Genomic DNA, 18,250 nt, shown 5'->3' on the forward strand with positions numbered 1-18,250 from the left:
ACCAATGGGTAATTTCAGACAAGTCCAATGTTACTTACCGGGAAGAAACATCTACGAATTCCTAAAGAACAGACACGCATACACAAACAACAGAAGCGTGAAAAATGCAGGAGACATAATAGAGAACCTTAAGAACATTAACATCCCCTCAAAAGCAAAAATGGTATTTTTTTTTAAATTATAAAAATGGTATCTTTTGACATTAGATCCATGTACAATATACATCCACAAGAGGAACTTTCCACATTATGGACCAAAGGCTAAAAGGCAAGAAATTCTCAGACAATACAGGCTTTTTAACAACAACTTTTATTTGCGGTAAGAGAGGCTACCCATTTGGTTCTCCATCAGAGGAACTTTATCCGTTTTCTTAGATCATGCAGAGAAAATAAACTGTCGTGTGACTAGGGCCTCCCGTCGGGTAGACTGGTCGCTGTGTGCAAGTCTTTCGATTTAACGCCACGTCGGCGACTTGGGCGTCGATGGGGATGAAATGATGATGATTAGGACAACACAACACCCAGTTCATGAGCGGAGAAGATCTTCGACCCAGGCGGGAATCGAACCCGGGCCCTTAGGATTGATATTATATCGCGCTGACCACTTTTTTTTTTCTTTTTCTTGACTTGGTTCGGTATTGTTCGTTGCGTTTGGTCTGGGCGGACCTCAGACAGCCGTTGAAGTTGGTCGTCGATTCCTTTACTCAGTTTTTTATAACACAGGGTGAGCAACGCTCTGACCGAACATGCTGAGCTATCGTGCCGCCTATAATTTGCAACTGTGAACTGATTTAAATGGCTCTGAGCACTATGGGACTTAACTTCTGAGGTCATCAGTTCCCTAGACTTAGAAGTAATTAAACCTAAATAACCTAAGGGCGTCACACACATCCGTGTCCGAGGCACGAATCGATCCTGCGACCATGGTAGGAGCGCGGTTCCAGAATGAAGCGCCTAGAACCGCTCGGCTGCAACTGCCGGCAAACCACTCAGCTACCGGGGGCGGAAATCATACAGATAACATACTATTTAACAACACACTCAGACATGAAGGGTAGAAAATAATATATTAGTACAAATATATAGGTCATATAATCTGTCTCATAGACGCAATACAGATAGAAGAGGTACCCAATAACATCAACAAAGTACACCCACAAATCCACAATTGAAATTAAAGAGAAAAGAAAGTAAACGTCCAGGATCTTACAATCACAAGACAGAACAACCAACATGAATTTCACATCTACATAAAATCGAGATCAACTAGCATTGTTTTCAATAGCTCATCCAATCACCCAACATCTCATAAGTACGCTAGTTACACACAAGTGCTCCTCAGGATAAAGAGCACACCGCGTAAACCAGAAAATTACACACATGAACTAAATAAAATAAAATTGCTGTTGATAATTAATACAAAAAGACACCATAAAGAAACTCAACAATGAGATAAAAATGAAAAACAATGATAGTGCCCACATACTAAAGATCACAACCAAGGGTCTGAAAATACAGAGGCAGAACACACAGAGAACACAGCAGACACCACCACATCTGAAGAAAAAAGTAGATGGTACACGTTAACATACAATAACAAAATAGGACATAGAATAGGAAACAATCGAAAAGCAAGGGGTCGCAATAAGATCCGAAACAAACAACACAATTCAACGAAAGCTACGATCAGATTTAAAAAATCCTCAGATAAATTCAGCAATGCAGATATATAGCAGCTCACATGTAAACTTTCTCAGGTCCAGCATACAGAACAAACAAACAGAAACTTCCAAAAGAGATATACAGAGCACAAGAGAGCTCAGAAGAGTGACCATACACATTAGAATTTCGGAGAGCACTAAATAAATTAAAACAGTTTTCCCCACTAGCATCAAAACTGTTCTACAAATCTTCAAACGCGGCAACAGTTTGAACGGAAAACTAAAAATACAAGGAAATTATTACATACAAAAGGCTATAGTGGAAGGAAAGAACACTTGTCAACAACACACTCTTTACAGCTCTGAGAGAACTGAAACTGGACATACAACAGCAACAATGCACACATTCATACATATAAATAAACAAACACACACGCACACACACACACACACACACACACACACACACACACACACACACACACACACAAAACACTCCGCCATCACATACAGAGACATATATAAGGAACACAAATTATCAGAACTAGCGCAAAAATTTTCAAACCCGTCTCGCAATATGCAGTACATTCTTACGACACACGCGAACAGCAAGATGGTATAATGTTTTGAATTACGACTATGGTGCGAAAGTTACATTTTTCTCTTTTGTTTAAAAGCACCGGCAGACAGACCAAAGCTCGTATCTACTTGACAAAAATCGTAGCGTCCTGGAGCACACCAAAACTGCATCCACATAAGTACCGCAATTTTCAGTAATATAACGCTGATGTATATAAGCCCACTTTTTTTCAAATTTGTTAATGTCATTCATACAGCTGCAGATGACCTGCCGAACGGCAAGGAAACGGCAACAAAAACAGAGAAAACACGCCAGAAAAAACGGCAACGAATGTAGAAACCATGCTGTGACTTAAAGTAAATAAGATATTATGAAACTATTTATAGAAATAAACATTTGGAACCAAACAGTACACACACAATAATGTCTTGAAACTTTTATAACGAAGCTATTTTTGCATGTTTTAGAATAAAGAGAAGCCCACAGATGATGGCGATATTCTCGCTGAACTCAGTTTGGGAAAGCAAATAAAATAAATATATACAAAAGTGTTTTGTGTCAAGGCGGGAGTGCATTCCCATACTGTAATAATTGCATAGTTGAACTTTGAATACGACATAAATGATTACACTATGATTTTAATGTTTACAACATTTCCCTTGAAAACACTGAGCAACACCTCATTCTTACTTTATCAACATGTCTAGAGCCTCACAAGAAGGCCACACCAATGGATTGCATTTCCATTAACGTTGACAATGGTACGCGCATTTGCAGATCACCTACGCACGCAGCCGTAGCCGGCAGAAGCTGCGAGGTAATGTAGAAACAGAGAAACAGAACTACGATCGCTATCTAACCTATGCCAACTGCCGAGACATCCATATCTGAGAAACATTTGCACTTCTAAGATTATTAATAACACCCAGAATTACACACATGACAGATGTACATAAGATAGATTAATCAGACTCTAGGTGTTTAGATACATAGTAAACTGTCTTGGAAAGCCCACGTTCAGGATCTTGTTCAAAGACTTAATGCTGCTATTTTTACTATTCGAACGGTATCTGAAGTGAGTGATCGTTCGAAACAACAATTGGTCTACTTTGCTTATTTTCATTCGTTTATGTCATATGGTATTATATTTTGGGGTAACTCTCCTCATTCTAAAAGGATATATTTGGCTCAGAAACAGGTGGTTTGGGCAATCAGTGGTGTAAGTTAACGAACCTCTTGTTGACCCCTGCGAATTTTGACATTCTCAATATATATATTCCTTACTGTCATTTCTTGTTAACAATACCAGCTTATTCCCAAGGATAATTGGCTTTCACTCAGTTAATACTCGGCAGAAATCAAACATGCAGTAGGATCGGATTTCTTAAACACTTGTGCAGAAAGGTGTGCAGTATTCTGCTTCATCAATTTTCAGTAAGCTAGCACTCGAATTCAAACATCTTAGCAGTAATGCATGCGCTTTCAAATCGAAACTGAAGAGTTTCCTCATGAGTCACACCTTCTGTTCTGTCGAGGAGTTCCTTGAAAAATTAAGCTGATTCTTGTTGTATTGTTGCGTTTACTTAGACTTATGGATTGACTTTACTCAGGTTCATAAACATTTCATTTGTTGTTACTTTTATGTTGTAATATGATGTACTGACATGTTCCATGACCTTGGACCATTGCTCCTCAACCTAGTCCTACGGAAAAAAAGAAATAAACGAAAACAGGTCAACCATAAGACACTAAAAATATCCTACGTATTCTGCAATAGTATGAGAATGAATTAGATAACTGAGATACCCATATCGTCAGGCCAGAATGCCATAGCAGTAGCTGCAATATGTGTATCGCGAATCGAACTATAGTCACTATAATTGAAACCACGCATGGATGTCTACTTATTCATTGTTTCTATACACAGGACACATGTAGATTATCGTAAACACATATTTTAATACGTGTTTCAACACTGAATTTGTGCAGTGAAGGGACAATCTGTGTCACATTTGGTAACCAAGAGAGTTGTTTTTGCGTTTGTGTGTTGAAAAGTTATTTGAAACTCCAATGAAAATAAGTTCACAGTATAGGAAGACACAGGTCACATATTCTTTATTTGTCGAATTCAGAATAATTTGTATATCAATTATACAATTTTGTAACAGAGTATCTGGCTCCAAATCAGTTGATTATTTCTGTAAATGACCGAATATAGTCTGTTAAGTATGGATTCGTAAAGGAGACTCGTTTAAGATTTAAAGTGGTGTTGATGGTTACAGGTAAGCAACAAATAAAATTATAAAAAAGTTTTCCAAGTTAACGCAAAATGTTTTACACATTTTTTACTCCCATCGTTCCCCTACGCTCTGTCAAGTAGCATGGCACTTCATTTTCATAGCGAACTTGTAACTGTACAGAAAGTTAATTTCTTGCTAGTCTTCTTGCTTGTAGACATCATGGTTGGATGTTAGGTAGTCAGACATCACCACTTCCCACAATCCCAACGAAATCTTTTATTATGTCCAGATTTAGATGCATATGGTAATAAATGTCTACACAGGGCTGCTGTAATACCCCGTGCATCTGATCCATTAGTGCCACAATTTCAACTCAAGCCATTTCGTATTGGAGTTTCTAGTCATATTACATGTATACACCATAACAGCATTCTGATACCAGGAAATGACAGTGTATATCAAAACATCTAGACGTCTCTTATGTAATATGGAACTATAATATTACAGAAGCGGCGACGTCACCATAAAAGAAGCGTGGAGTATTCTGTTGTCGGTATAAAAGCTTTAACAGAAAAATGGTTTGGTCTGTGTTGCCCAGTGATCTCAGTGCTAATTGTCACCTGAGATAGTATAAAGTTCGATGCCACCAGACAGTGAATGACTGGAAATTTGGAGTGGTGGATCAAGTTGTGTCGTGTGCGATAGGATGGAGAATAGCATTCCTGACTGGCCTGTACAGAGCCCCAGCCTGAGCCCATCGCAGCACCTCTGTGATGAGTTGCAATGTCAACTCCAGTCCAAACCATTGTTTCCAACGTCATTACCAGCCGAGTGTCATTTTAACGTCTATTTATTAAAACACGTGATCAGCCAATTCCACACTTCGACTGAAATGAAACATTTAAACTTGTATTTGAAAACTAAAAACTGCTCCTACAGCTACTAAAAGACAAATCTGAGACACGGCGCATGAGTGACAGGAAGGTGCTAATTTAACGCGAGCAGCAATGTGTGTGTGGAAGGAAGCAGGCCATTTCTTGAAGCAAACAACATTCTTGTGCAAAGACGAGCGTTGTCGACAGTCCACACGGTCAAATGCTGGTTCCGTATTAACAGAAGTTACACAACTGCTTGAAGATTTGGAGTAAGTTTATTATTAGTGGCATCGTTTGGTGTAATTATTACATCTATATTCTAGCATAAAGTATCTGATACCTCGCAGTACAACAGAACAGTGTTGATTTTAGAGATGAACGTGGATGTATTTCCATTCTGTTCAGGCTTCAAGAATCGTACAAAACAAAGTGTGACATTCCACTATCAGTTTATATTCTTTAAATGCGAACATTTTTAGGTTAGGCTTTACCATGACTGTTATTGACATTAAATGAAACAATAAGTTTACTGTTACCAGTGACTGGTAACAGTAAACTTATTGTTTCATTTAAAGTTTATATTCCTATTATAGTTATAGTTGTTTGGTGATACTATGGTTAACCTATGCAGCATGTATCAGAGGGCAAACTGCTCGTGGGTTTATGGAAGGCCTGATGTTCCGCGTGTACTGTCAAGATTTTATTTACATTTTAAAATAGTATTGGTTATATTTTGATATGATATTTGAATGTAGTAAGCTTATTTCCCTTGATTGTCGGTTTTTCCTAACGTCGACTTTAGTCCGTGTCTTTATATGCCGACCAACAGAAGGAACTCTTGTTTTCTGCGCAGGAGTGAACTGTTAAGTGTTATTCTTGCACAAGCAAACGACTACGCTGTGATGCCTGTCTGCGTAACCTTGGATAACTGCGTTCAGTGCACTTTATTCGTGACCTCGTGGGACCAGGCCCATTGTCAATTGTTTAGCGAAGGCTGGATTTCCAACACGAATGAGTGTTTTGGACAAAGGGAAACCCCCAGAAATTTGTCAGGATTCAGATTGTTTTCTCGCGCTGCAAAGCTGACGTCGAACTTTATTTTGTTCATCATATTTTGATCGCTCGTCGATCTGTGTGGGTGTTAATAATGTCAAAAAAGTATAGGTTTCTGTATTTGTAAAAAGGAAATCTTGAGTGATTTGGTATTGAATCTGGAGTGGAAGATATTCCTTTTTTAGGTGATTTAAGCTGCTTTGCAATACCTAGGTATCTATTTCTAAGTGGTTGACAGTTGTTGTTGAATCGAATTTTACAATATTTACTTAGTCCTCATGGGTGAAGGAATTACGAAAAACCGTATGTAACAACTCCGCTCTAGTGCCATTACTAACATCACACAGGGAACGTACTGACTGTAACTAAGATGATCATTGCTATCACGCGGTAAAGTATTGACTGTGTCTTGCCACTTCTGCACCTTTACATACGATCAGAATTTCTTTGGATTTACTGCCAAACAGAGTTTCGTTGTGAAAACTATTAAAAGTATCTCATACTGAAGTCCGTGCTAAGTTTAGAGCTTCAGTAAAACACGGATGAGCTGGAAGATTTTGCATTCTTTTAAATTTCACATGGTTCTAAGGTTGATCCTGCAACTGTGTTCTGATCTGTGTGCCTTAGGGAATCATCACTATCTTGTATTAATTTATGAAGTTCCCTTGCACACTATTTCTTTTAATTTACTCCACGTCTGGTTTATAAGGAGTTGTGAACGAGTATTAGGAAGGAATCAAACAAAGTTTTATATACTTTTCTTAAATAGATATATTTTCAGTTTATTTTTGGTGGATTTGGATATTATTGTATACAGTCTCGTTACAACGACCTTGTGATCACTACCTCCTACATCTGTCTTGATGCTCCATAGCAGCCCAGGATTATTAGTTGCACTTCCGTCTATATCGTACATTTCGTTCTATCTGTATTTGAGATGTAGCCGTTGTACAAAAAGTAAGTTTTTTATTGAGTTGTACATAGGATTGGTTTTGATACGCGATGCCTGTCGCAGTCGAAATATTATCAGGTTCCAATGTATTTAGCCCTTATTTTGCTCGCTCTCTCATCAGTGTGCGCGTTAATAATATGTAAAGTGTATGTTTATCGATCTGTGATAGGAAATTTCGCGTGGTTGTGATAGTGGTTTACACAGAGTTAATGATGGGTTGATGTCGAATAGTTCAAATGGCTCAGAGCACAATGGGACTTAACATCTGCGGTCATCAGTCCCCCAGACTTAGAACTACATAAACCTAACTAACCTAAGGACATCACACACATCCACGCCCGAGGCAGGATTCGAACCTGCAACCGTAGCAGCCGCGGGGTCGCACTGAACTGAAGCCCGTAGAGCCGCTCGGCCATAGCGCCGGTGCTTGATGTTGAGAAAGCTTTATATACAAGGTGTCCCATTTGTCCTGAACACCCTAAATAACGGTTTGTCCAGATAGAAATTATAAAATGTTTCTAGCAAATGTTCTTCAGCCGTAAGGGGACATCAATCAGATGATCGCCTTCGTTGTAGCTTTGTTTTTTTACAAAGATATGAACAGCGGTATGACTTTTTTAAATGGTACCGTGTATTTTTTATTCGGTAATTAATTTCCTCTCCTAAAGACCTATTTAAACATGTATCATAGTGCATGATTCACTCAAACAGAACATTATTAATTACGTAACATGGACGTTGACGAACCCAGCGCTTAGTGCAGGTACTCGGGATAATGAAACATATCTGTAAGGTGTCAGGCAAATCCAACACCTTCCATGAAAACCCTGACATGATAAGCAAATCCAGTAGTATGTCACATAGCTCCGAATAAATCGTGACATTAAATTAACCAAAGTAATACGAGTAACGAGTGAGCAAATGGAATACCACAGACTAACACAAGAATGCCTAAATGCATGTCGTACCTTCCCACCGTGAGGCAGACGCAGTTCCGAGGGGAGAAACGAGGACAGAAGCCGAGAGCAGAACCGTGTTAAGCTAGAAGGCCCTACGATAAGGGAAGGTCTGGACACCTACGGCGCTGAACTCTTCTGAATTCTACATGTCATGTGTGGTCTGGCGTCTCCTTACCAGCAACAGGTCCCAGGTTCAAACTAGTTAATTCCCTAAAAAAACACGCTCAGAGCGTCGTTGCGCGAAAGTGGTAGGGAGACACGATATAGAACAAATAGACACCACCATGAATGTTTAGATATCAACGTGCTGACGTTGAGAGACGACAAATGTAAATGTAAGTAGAAGGCACACACGTCATTCCGTCATCCATCGTCAGTTGAAGAGCTCTGTGAATAGAACTTACACCAACGAAGAGAAGGTAGAAATGCTACTCATCTACGAGGAATGTAAGTTTGTAGAACAGTAATTGCAATAATGTTTTCTTATGTACTGGTACATTTAGTACAGTAGCTTAGTCCTTTTTAATACTGTTGCGTGGAGTAGTCATACAGTAAAGGCTGTCTTTCTTACAAATGTTTCTTTTATTGTTGTTGTTCAAGGTAGGCGAAATGCTGCCCCGGGCAGCGGAATTGTACAGAGAGTGATATTCCGACAAAAACCCACCTTACCGACGGACGTTTCCTCGTCTTGTTGCGACGCTTCATAAAACGGGAAGTTTCAACCCACGACAACGCAATTGTCGTAACACTCGCACAAACGAAGCTGCCGAAGCTACTGTTCTCCCATCCGTGGCTATGAATCCACAAGTGAGCACACGACAGCTTGAACACAAGATTGGAGTTCCTAAAACCAGTGCACATCGTATTCTTACACGTCACTGATTCCATCCTCACCATGCACACATACATCAAGAATTGCGTGGAAATGATTTCCAGAATCGTGTACAGTTGTGTCAGTGGGCACAGCAGTAAATCTTCGCCAGCCCGAACTTGTTCTCCAATGTTCTATTTACCAATGAAAGGTGCTTGTCAAACAAAGGAGAGGTAAATACAAGGAACATGCAGTATTGGTCCAGCGACGTCCTACGATGTAAGACAAGTGGGACAAGCGCCAGTGGAGAGTTAACGTCTGGTATTGGATGCTTGGTACTATAATTAGTGGCCCTTATTCCATCAATGGTAGTCTAAACGGCACAGCGTATGCCAACTTCCTCAGACGAATTCTTCCTCCTCTTCTGGATGAAGTGCCACCGAGAACCAGAATGCTTATGCGGTATCAACACGATGATCGCACAGCACATAATGCCTTGCGTGCACGTCTTGTTCTGAACCGATTGTATCATGTCAGATGGATTTGCCGAGGAGGAACTGTTACTTGGCCTGCTAGGTCTCCTGGTTGAAATTCTCTGGACTTATTTCTTTGGGTATGCATTAAAGACAATGTCTATCCCGATATTCCAACACCTCCAGAGCACATGCAGCAACGTATCGTGCTTGCTTGTAATCCTCTTCAGCAGGCAACACTAGTAGTAAATATTTCTTTCATTCAACGATTGCACCAGTGTATCGGTGTCCAGGGTCACCACTTTCAGCACCTTTGCATGTTCTACTCCTGGATAATGGTACAGTCAAAGTCAGTTTTGTGTTATGTTTTTACTTGTTTTTCATTTGTTATCTGACAACTCCACAAAGTGGACGAGTTTGCGATCCCGGGGTCAAAGCCATGTTGTGTTATATAATTAATAACGTTGTGTTTCAGTGAATGGTACACTGTAATACATTTTTGAGTAGGTCTTTAGGAGAGGAAATGAATTACCGAATAAAAAATACGGGGTGCCATTTAAAAAAGTCATACCGCTGTTCACATCTATGAAAGAAACAAAGCTTGAACGAAGGCAATCATGCTGATTGATATCCCCCTGACGGCTAAAGAACATTTATTTGAAACATTTTGTAATTTTCATCTGTACAGACAGTTATTTATGGTGGTCAAGATAAATAAAACACCCTGTATAATGAAACGATATGTTTTCTCATTAACAAATGATAAGTTGATTATTAATGAAATAAACAAATTTGTTCGGAACCCTTCTAATGTCGAAACGTACATGAATGACGACTTTCACACCGGCAATGGCAATTTAAATCGTGAACTCCGTACAATATTTCTGCACTGAGTATGATGTCGTGTAACCTTAGATTGCTTAAGACCTTAAGGCTACAAGGCTATTAGGGCAATTGGCTTGATTTGAAAGTGTGTGAGTGCTGTTGTAGTAGTTTAAAGAATATGTGTGTTGAAAACAAGTATACGTTACGAAAGTGGCAGATAATGAAACTAGAATCCAGAACCATTTGCTTACAAAGCTTAGCAATATTGGTTGTACTTAGGTATATTACTTAAGTGTGAAGAAATTATACACGACTTGGTCTTTAAACTCTAAGGCTTAGGACCATTTGTTGAATGTAAGCGTAAATGCGGAAGCTTGCGATATAATTATATCTTACACTTTTTAGGGCCCACTAGGCTGCCTATTACATACGAAAACGGCCTGATAGAGACTACAAGGTACGGTAATTGTGGGAGGATCTAGTCTGCACCTGAACGAGCAAATTACTCCTACATATTTGTATGTTTACAAGTCTGTAAATTAAGTGGTTCCATCTACCAAAAACAATACACATTACTAACAACATATACATTTACACATCTACTCTGCAAACCACACTTAAGTGCTAGGCAGAGGGTTCATCGAACTACCTTCACAACAATTCTCTATTATTCTAATCTCGAATACTGCGGGGAAAAAACGAACACCTATATCTTTCCGCATGAGCTCTATTTTCCCTCATTTTATTATGATGATCGTTTCTTCCTAAGTAGGTAGGCGTCAACCAAATATTTTCGCATTCTGAGGAGAAATATGACGACTGAAATTTCGTGAGAAGACTTCGCCGCAACTAAAACCGGTCTTATTTTAATGATTTTCACTCAAATCCTGTATGATGTCGGTAACACTCCCACCCCTATTTCTTGATAATACGAAAAGTGCTGCCCTTATTTGATATTTGTCGATGTACTCCGTGAATATTGTTATCTGGTAAGGATCCCACACCTCTTAGCGGTACTCCAAAAGAAGATGGCTAAGCGTAGTGTTGGTAGTTTCTTTAGTTGATCCGCTTTATCTTCTAGGTGTTCCGCCAGTAAAACGCAGTTTTTGGTTCACCTCCCCCCCCCCCCCCCCCCCCCCACATTTCCTATTCGTTCTTACAATTTAAACTGTTGGTAACTGCAAATCCCAGGTATTTAGTTGAATTTCTGCTTTTAGATTAGACTGACTTATCGTGTAAGTAAAGTTTAACGGGTTCCTTTTAGCACTCATGTAGATGACCTCACACTTTTCATTAATTAGCGTCAATCGCCAGTATTTTCACCATGTAGATATCTTAACACAATTGTTTTGCAGTTGGCTTTGTTCTTTTGATGACTGTGCTAGATGATCAGTGACAGCTTCATCTTCAAAAAACCTTAAAAGTCTGCTCAGATTGTCTCCTAAATCGTTTATATAAATGAGGGACAGAAGACGGCCTCTAACACCACCTTGCGGAGCGCCAGGCATCACATCTGTTTTACTCGTGGATTTTCCGTCAATTACCACGAAGTGTGACCTCTCTGACAGGAAATCACAAATCCATTCGCAATTTGATTAGAAGCCGCTTGTTGGGTACGGAGTCAAGCCTGCTGGAAATCTACAAATACGGAATCAATTTTAAATCCCTTGTGGATAGTACTCATCATTTCGTGTGTAAAAAGAGCTAGTTGTGCTGCACAAGAAATATGTTTTCTAATTCCCTGTTGACTGTGTGTTAATAGACCTTTCTCTTCGAGGTAATTCATAATCTTCAAACACAGTACATGTTGCAAAATCCTGCTGCATATCGATGGTATTGCTTTTCTTGAATATTGGTGCTACCTGTGCAACTTTCCAACCTTTGGGTACGGGTCCTTGGTTTCGAGCGAATGTATATGACTGTTAAATATGGAGCTACTGCATCAGCATACGCTGATAAGAGCCTAATTGTTATACACTCTGCACCGGAAGACTTGCTTTTATTATGTGATTTAAGCTGCTTCACTGCTTCAAGGATATATGTTTTCAGGTTACCCACGTTGGCAGCTGTTCTTGATTCGAATTCTGGAATATTTACTTTTTCTTCCTTAGTTAAGAAGACTATTTAGTAACTCTGCATTAGCAGCATTGTCACCGATAGCATTTTCATTGCTATTGCGCAAAGAAAGCATTGATTGTGTCTTGCCGGTAGTATACTTTGCATAGGACAAGACACTTTTTGGATTTTCTGCCCCGTTTCGAGACAAGATTTCGTTGTGGGAACTATTACAAGCATATCGCACTGAAGTCCGCCCTAAATTTCGAGCTTGGGTAAAACGTCATCAGTCTTGGGGATTTTGCATCCGTTTAAATTATGCCTGTTTTTTTCGTTGTTTCTGTAACAGTTAACCTGTTTCGTGTACCATAGGGGATCAACTAAGTCATTTGTTAATTTATTTGGTATAAATCTCTCAATTGTTGTCGATGCTGTTTCTCTGAATTCAAGCCATATCTGGTGTAAGCTTACATTAGTAATTCGGGAGGAGTGGATATTGTCACTCATGAGGGCGCCAAGAGGGTTTTTATCTGTTTCTTGAACAGATACTCATACATTTTTCGTTTATTGTTGGTGGATTTGGAAGTTACGGTTTTCAGTCTTGCTACGACAACCTTACGTTCGTTAACCCCTGTATGCATTCTGATGCTGTTATTAGCTCACGATAATTTTTTGCAATGAGGTCGTCTGTGTTTTCACAACCGTTTACTATCTGAGTGACCTCGTGAACTAATTGCTGGGAATAATTACCAGAGAATGTGTTTAGAGCAATTTCAGATGATGCTTAATGATTACCCCCTGACTTACTCATGTATTTTGCCAACTTATCGAGGGTAAACTGACGTCACCACTAACTACAATTGTGTGACGGAAATTAGACTCAAGTTTTCTTTGAACCTTTCAGAAATTTCATCCTCTTAGTTGGGACGTCAGTAAATGGATCCAATTACCACTTTATTCCGCTTGCTACGCATGACCTCTACGGATAGGAACTATCTATTTCAATTTGGCTAATAGTACCAAAGACGCCGCCACCAACTGTATATATCCTATTCTTTCCCAACGCCGTTAAGTCCTTCAAAAAAAAATTCTGCTGAACTTTCATCCGGCTTTAGCCAGCTTTTAGCGCCTATAACGATTTACGCTTTATAGATTTCTGTTAGCGTTCGGAAATGTGGCACCTTACCAACAAATTTGCAACTGTTGTAACGAAGGTTCCTAGTTCCAATAATAACACTGGAGTGCAAACAGCATATTGTGCTGGAGCTGCACAAACTTCCCTTTTGCGACCGATAGTGTTTAATATTTATTTGTTTCAATACCACAGTTCACATTCGACGACGATACAGTGACGTATCAAGCAGAAGACAACGAAATTAACACTGACTACGAATTCCAAACAGATCTAATATAGACTGAAAAACGATTAAGCAACAGCAGGTCAAAATAAATGCCAACAAAAGTTACGCGGCTATTCATTTGACAATAAGACAGAATTTAGCAAGCAACTCCGAGATTGCTCGGTGGAAAGTTTCCGTGAACCGCGTCTGCCAAATATCACGGAGTTCACTTGGAGAAAATCGGTTACCTTTGAGGAACACATAACAGAAACATCGAATGAAGGAAAGGGTGTGTTAGGTGCCTCGTATTCTTTAATAATCAGACTATCATCCCTACATGAATCGAAAGTAAAAGGAGTAATGCAGTACATCTAACCACTATGGGGACACATTCTGATAGAAAACTTTATCAAAACAAAGGCACTGTGAACAACCTTAACTGCTCAATGATTTTCTAGAATCACAACAGTCTGTGACGACGTATAAGTTAAAACTGTTTGAGAAGAGATTCGTTCACCCTGGTGCAGAGCTTTTACACCAAATAACCTTACACGGCCAACACGTGGACTATCCTCGTTTGATATCCATCATCAGCGAAATTGTGAAGGCTGAAGGTGGTGCTGACGCCACTTCAATAATATAGAAAATTTGTTACAGGAACAAAATTATAAATATCTTTTCCGCCATTTACCTATGGATTCACACAAGTCATATAGCATTGTAAATAATAATTTACCTTTTTTTACGATACCAGTACTGTTCATTAATGGTTTCCACTCAAATAGCACAGAGATTTTTCATTTTGTTTATTATGTATTACGAGGTTCCATTTGGGGCCCACACAGTTTAACTTACAGGACGAATCATCTAAACGGCAAATATCTGGATAGTCGAAGACGTCCTTCATAAGCGTATCTTGCACGTTCGAATGGTAGCCCGGGGCCCGACTGTGAAGCCCATATACAGCGTGCTTTATGAGTTACAAAGGTGTATTTATTTGGAAGAGGTCGAAGTATTTCTACGTAACAATACCTAGTGACCATACCAAATTCAAATTAGACTACGTTATAACGTCAGTGCTGTTTGTTGCAAGAACCTAGTGCAAGCAGTTTACGATATATCGCAGTAGGAACATTTTATACACTGACAATTATTTATTCCACGTTGTAACAAAAACGTATGTGAATTTCACGTAGGCGAGTATGTGCAGTCGTACACAAATCTCCGGATGTGTCGTATTAGAAATGATGGCCTAGGACAAACGAAAAACAAAAAAAAAGGTTATTGCAGTTCATCTGTCGGGTGTGACACATAAGGAACCAATGCAACCTCAAACATTGTGCTCAAAATGACTGCCGCCAGCGTCAGTATGGGCTTGCGTTCTGCCATGCAGCTATTGATGCACACGTTATAGCATTTCAGCACTAATACGCCGCTTCATATCATCTGTAACTGTGTGAAGAAGTTGAAGATGTTTATGTCTGTTGGGATTTCTTTCGGCGTCCGCGGTACGCATACTAACCTCATACTTTCTACGTTCACTACAAACCACGAGCATGTCCGCTACTTTCGCACTGGGAAATACCACCTGCCAAGCACGTGCTGCTACGTCCACTATCATACAACAAGTGACAGGAGCGTCGCAATGCATTCACTGTTTAAACATAACACATTGTAAAAGAACATAACATCGCCGGCTAGCATCCAAGGAACAGCATCGAACAAACATCTGTTAATGTTAGCATTGTTTACTATACGACAACTCGTGAACTTCTTGCACTAGCTAGCCGCAACAAAAACCACTGACATTCACATTTATGCTACTTTTAGGATTTTAATGTCAACAGGCACTGACCCGTTTAAAAATTTGTTATTGTAAAAACTGCCCTTCCTCCAACGTCTCAAAATCTGTGTATTGGCTACAAATTGGCTTCAAATGCGTACTGTCGAAACAGCTATCGATAGTACCTCTCAGGTACGCGAAAACTGCAGTGCATCTGTTATGTGATTAACGTTCTAGAGTCTCTACTTAGCAGAGTTGTATACATTTAACGCAAGCTTATTCTCTGCTGCACATGGAAACTCTAGTCAGTTCTAACCAGGACAGTTATTGCCAAGAGACAATACTAGGCGGCCGCCTAGGAAGACAACATTTTAGGGGCGGCAAAAGGCAGAAAAAAATATTTTCAAATCAAACAGTGAAAAGTTGAGCAAATGAGGAGAAAAAAATGAAAAGACGAAAAATTAAAGCTCCGCTTGTTACGGAACTGTTACTTAATAAATCGTCACTTGCTTTGACGAAAGTAAACACATTGCATCTACCTATCTCAAAAGTAAAGTAGCTGCTATTGATTACCAAACGAAAGCAAACTGGCCTGCGATCACGTTGTGACTTGAAACCATACCTCCCTCAGTCCATCTTTCTGGTCTTGTCTCTGCTGATCATTTCTCATGCGCCAGTTGAACTGGTAACTGTCGCCATAAAATGAGGTCTTTTGGTCATATTAGTTTAATGATTAAAAGAATAATAGGATATTTTAATTGTTGTGCCATTGTACGTTGGTGGTGGCACAGGGGGTGGGTGAAAACCGATGGTGGTAAAAAAGAGGGGACGTCATTTTTCGTCTATAGCGGCAAAATATCTAGTATCCCCTGTTGTAACACAATTACTTACACATTCTTCTGCACATCGTCAAGTGTGAGTCTTTCTTGTTGCTTTGACAGAAATTGCTAAGTACGTATATCTATGATTTGTTGCAGTTACACGATTTGTTTTATGTAGTCGAGAGCAAAGGTCTTGGGTAGGACCTCTAAAAAAGTAAAGGAAAGGAAAAAATGCGGTGGAGCCAAGCTGTGACTTACGTTCTGTGAGGGCAAAGCGGCGGCGTGCGGCGTACGGCGGGCTTGGCGACGGTGGCGTCGGTACTCGTCGGAACGTCGACCTGCTGCGCTTATTAGCAGCCCGGGCAGTTCCGGTTACATCACTCAAGCCGAATGTGTTATCCTTGCCGATGAACTGACGTCAAATGTACCAGTCATGGTATTAGCATGCGGAAAGTATCGTGGATGCTTCAGTACGTGCCATTCCAACCGATCCCTCCTTTTAGTCGAGTTATGGACCACACTTCTCCTTTCATAAATTCTGTACCGTATCTCTTCTTCAGCAGCTCGATCTGCCCAAGTAAGCTTCAACATCCTTCCATTATCACACATTTCAAAAGCTTATATTCTCCTCTAACCTGAATCGTTCCTTGTCCTCGCTTCACTTACGGACAACGTAACGCTCCATACAAATAACTTCAAAAACTACTTCGCAACAAGTATGTGCTCGATGTTAACAATTTTCTTTTTTTTCTGACTCGCTTTCTTGTTGTTGTCAGTCCGCATTTTATACGTTCGCTGTTTCGTCAGTCATCAGTTATTTTGCTAACCAAAGAGAAAAACTTATTTACCATCTTTAGTGTCTCATTTGCTGAACTAATTCCTTCAGTATCGCATAGTGTAACTCGGGTACATTCCATTATTATTTTTGCTCTTTTCATTTTATAACCTGTTTGCAAGACACTACCCGTTCCGTTCTTCTGTTCTTCCAATCACTTACTTACATAATTTTAGTTACGTCGGCAAGCCTCAAACTTCCAAATTTTGTTCTTACTTGCCTACACTGCCTACTGACGGTATTCAGTCTGGACCAGTGGTAGGGTACAACTCTGTCTCAGTCCCTTCTCAGTTACTACTTCACTTTCTTTTTCTTCAACTCCTATAGCTTTAGTTTCTGTACAAGTCACAGAAAATTTTTCGTTTCCTGTGCTTTATCTCTACTTTCTCCATAATTTCATAGCTTGTGTTGCAGTAAGCACTGTAAAAAATTTCTCTAAATCTGTGAATGTTGTAAATGTAGCTTTTCTTTTCTTCTGTATATCTTTTGAGATAAGTCGTAGCGTCTGTATAGCTCACATTTTCTTACACTGCTCCGGAAAACTAAAACCTTCTTTCCCGAGGTCAAATTCTACCGGTTTTTCGATGTTCTACATGCACTTCGTGTCTGCATTGTACAACCATGAGTATCATCATGTCACAGTGACCACTGATTACTTAACATTTCCTCCCAAATCGAATATTCTGCAACCCTGTGATCACGTAAATATTCATATACAATGTGAACATCAACAAAACCGACAAAGTGCAGGGACAGATTCCTGACTGGAAGTGGAGGAAGAAAGGTAGTATTAACACGTGTCCGGAAACGCATCGTTGCTACAGTAGATGGCCCTAACGAATGAAAATTCCCCTGTCCACGTGGTGTTCCTTATGTGTTGTAGTCTGTGTTATTGATGCATCGTACGGTAAGCAGCAGGTTTGTCTAGTATTCATGTCGGTAACAAGCCGAAGTGATTTTTGTGTAAGGCCAAGCAGATGGAAAAGGT

At 39.7% G+C, this 18,250-nt stretch overlaps 1 protein-coding gene across 1 annotated transcript in view; it reads right to left on the reverse strand.

Annotated features, from left to right (window-relative positions):
• The window catches only part of LOC126285287 (fatty acyl-CoA reductase 1-like), a 148,272-nt gene extending 131,502 nt beyond the window's left edge, over positions 1-16,770 (reverse strand). Inside the window, exon 1 of the mRNA XM_049984576.1 lies at positions 16,686-16,770. The gene's annotated coding sequence lies outside the window, so the exon portion shown is untranslated. The remainder of the gene's footprint in view (positions 1-16,685) is intronic.
• Positions 16,771-18,250: the final 1,480 nt, after the last annotated feature.

This window comes from Schistocerca gregaria, chromosome 8 (assembly GCF_023897955.1).
Source record: "Schistocerca gregaria isolate iqSchGreg1 chromosome 8, iqSchGreg1.2, whole genome shotgun sequence".
Lineage (NCBI taxonomy): Eukaryota > Metazoa > Arthropoda > Insecta > Orthoptera > Acrididae > Schistocerca > Schistocerca gregaria.